This window comes from Temnothorax nylanderi, unplaced genomic scaffold, assembly GCF_030848795.1.
Source record: "Temnothorax nylanderi isolate EJ_2023f unplaced genomic scaffold, tnyl_v1.0 TNYL_tig1288_pilon, whole genome shotgun sequence".
Lineage (NCBI taxonomy): Eukaryota > Metazoa > Arthropoda > Insecta > Hymenoptera > Formicidae > Temnothorax > Temnothorax nylanderi.
The window spans coordinates 13372-16380 of NW_027250350.1; positions in this window are offsets into that span (position 1 = coordinate 13372).

Consider the following 3009-nt stretch of genomic DNA (forward strand, 5'->3'; position numbering starts at 1 on the left):
AAACGTCAGGCGACTATTTCCATACTTACCTTCTCGGTAGACAGAGGTAAAACCGAGTGGCGACCGTTTGATAGGCAAATCTGGCTGATAAATCGGAATTTCGCGTGATCCACGATCCCACGGAGTGACGTCCGGTCACAACCTCACCCGAGGAAGGCGGCGTATTGGTGGACGGAGGAGATCGCCGAACTAAGGCGCTCATCCGTCCACGCTAGACGCCTATGGTTGCGCGCCAGACGACGCCGCCGGATTGATCCGGAGCGTCTTGAGGAGGCGGGAGAGGGTTACCGCTCGGCCAGGCGGGCCCTCTCCCGGGCGATAAAGGCGGCCAAGGACCGCGGCTGGGAGGAAATGCTCCGGGAATTGGACCAGGAGCCATGGGGGCGCCCATATCAGATAGTTCTGAACAAGTTGAGGCCCTGGGCGCCCCCTGTGACGGAGACCATGGACCCCGGGTTCCTCGAAGAGGTGGTTGATACCCTCTTCCCCGATGATCCGGGGGAGAGGGCCACCGGTGGTCCCGCTCCACCTGTCGTAGAGTGGGACGAGGAGCTCGGGGTCACCATGGAGGAAATGCGTGCAGCCGCTAAGGGAAGGGCAGTGCACTGAGAGAAAAGAAACGTTGTGTCTACTGATAAGTTCAGTAGTTCCAACTGAAGTAGTACAGTAACGCATGTTCAGTAACATCAGCAGCATTACGTCAGTAAATATGACAGAACCATCTATAATAACCGCAACTACATGCTTCTTCAGTAAAAACTACTGAATTTATCAGTAGAGACCGGATCGCGGTGCTGTTTTTTTCACTTCACGCGCGTGCTAAAGCGGCCGAGCGCTGTAAAGGGGGCACCATCGCGTAGTGCCAACATTTTTAAATATATACATATATATATATAGTTGAGGTACATTATTCATTAGTACATCAATAAATTTTATTAATGAAATAAATATTATATAATATTATGAAGTGTTTTGTTATGTGTATATTAATCATTAATATCAGTTACATGTTTTTATAATTCAGCTGATTCAAGCGCGTAGATGGACCTTAAATAAAAGAATTTATAACTATTTAAGTATTAAAGATAATGTAAATAATGTAATGTAGAAAAAGAGTACTTCGAGTGATGGAAAGAAATTTTTTAAAATAAAATCTAGTTATTACAAAAGCAGACATCGTCAATTATCTTAATTATTTACAATATGTATTTTGTAGCAACAAAATATGTAGAATTTTCTTTTTCTATTAAAACGCACGGATGAATATCAGGTAAAGCATTAATATTTTTGAGAAAGTATGTTTTACATATTTCAACATTGTACGCATAATAATGCTCATTAAAACAAATATTGTTCAAACGTTGTAATAGTACATATATATTCTCGTCTTTTATGAAAATATTTAAAATTTTTCCAAAACTAAGCACATTATCACTTATTTCTACTACTACAACCATGTTAATTCTATATTCTAATCCTTTAAATTCAATAAATATTGTTGATAGGATGCGTTCACCATCTGCACTGTTTGGAAAATATAGTTTTCGTGTATATGCATCAATATCTTCACTGCTATTAATTATTAGGCGATTATACTGTTGATCGTTACATAATCGTAAATATGCCAATTGTAGTTGACTTCTATTACATATAGTTTTTATTAAATTGACTCTATTGTTAGTAGCGACAGCTGAAAATTTAAGTTGCCTATGCTTTGACTCGTATCTCATAGTCCAATAGTATACCAGAGGTCCGTTCTTCATTAAACAGCGAGCAATGTGAGTCATATTATGAAATTTATATTTTAAGGGCCCGTATAATTCTTTGTACATACACAAAAACTCGGGAATTAATACCTCTAATTGAATTATATGTCCTTGAACAATTCGTGGAGAAGTTACGATAGCCACGATTTTTCGAAACATAATATATAAATCCCAAACACTGTTGTCTTCTTGTACTTTATCACCAACCAGTAACCCAAAGTATTTAGTAAAAGCTATCATTTCAGCTGCGGACATTTTAAATTTATTCCTATTTTTAAAATGCTCTTTTTTTATAATAGGTATTTTAGTAGAATTTTCTACTGAACCATATTTGAAGGCTTGCGTTCTGTCGTTTAAAAATTCCAGAGAAAATAACTTTTGATTATAAATCAAATCGCGACAAATATTTACCATTGTGTAATTAGCAGTACCTTCAAAAATGTCATGCATTATGTCTAAACAAATATTATCACAAACGTGAAAACCGTTTACTGTATTAAAAACACATGACTCTTCAATTCCAGTTTTACTAGAATTTTTTTTATTGCAGTCTTTATTATAAGATGCCGGTGTTCTTAATAGCTGCTTATTTTCTCTAGTTAAAACATTAATTAGATCTATAGAGGCACTACAAATTCTACAAGGTTTACCGGATGAAAAATTATTAGTGAAACCTAGAATCTCATTAAGACCTAAGTTGTCACCTAAAACTAAACATAACTGGAAAAAAATTTTATGCTGTTTGTTGTTAACGTTTATAACTAAACCTTCATGTTTTAATTCATTTAGTTCTTTTATTAATGGATGAAAAATACTCTTATTTCCGTATTCTTTACGATCATTAGCATAAAATAAAATTGTTAATAATATATATTTTAACTGAGATGTGATGTATTGAGGGAAACACGGTATAGATGCGTACACACCGCCTAGTTTGTTCTTTCCTGCGTTTGAACCGAGAGGATTGCCTGCTTCAAATTCGTCTTCATATATAAAAATCGGAATTACAAATTTGTTTTCGAAATCCGGGGAACGTTTTAACTTTTTCCAACAATCAGATTGAATAAAGTTACTTATTATATTTGTTTCTTTTTCTAATTCGTTCATATAACTTACTAGCAAATCAAATAATCCAGGTATTTCGAGCATTACTTTCAAGCTCCATTTTAAAGGAATATATTGAGCATAAATTTTTTTCTCCGTGATACACACTTGATTATTTTCAACTATATTATTAAACGTT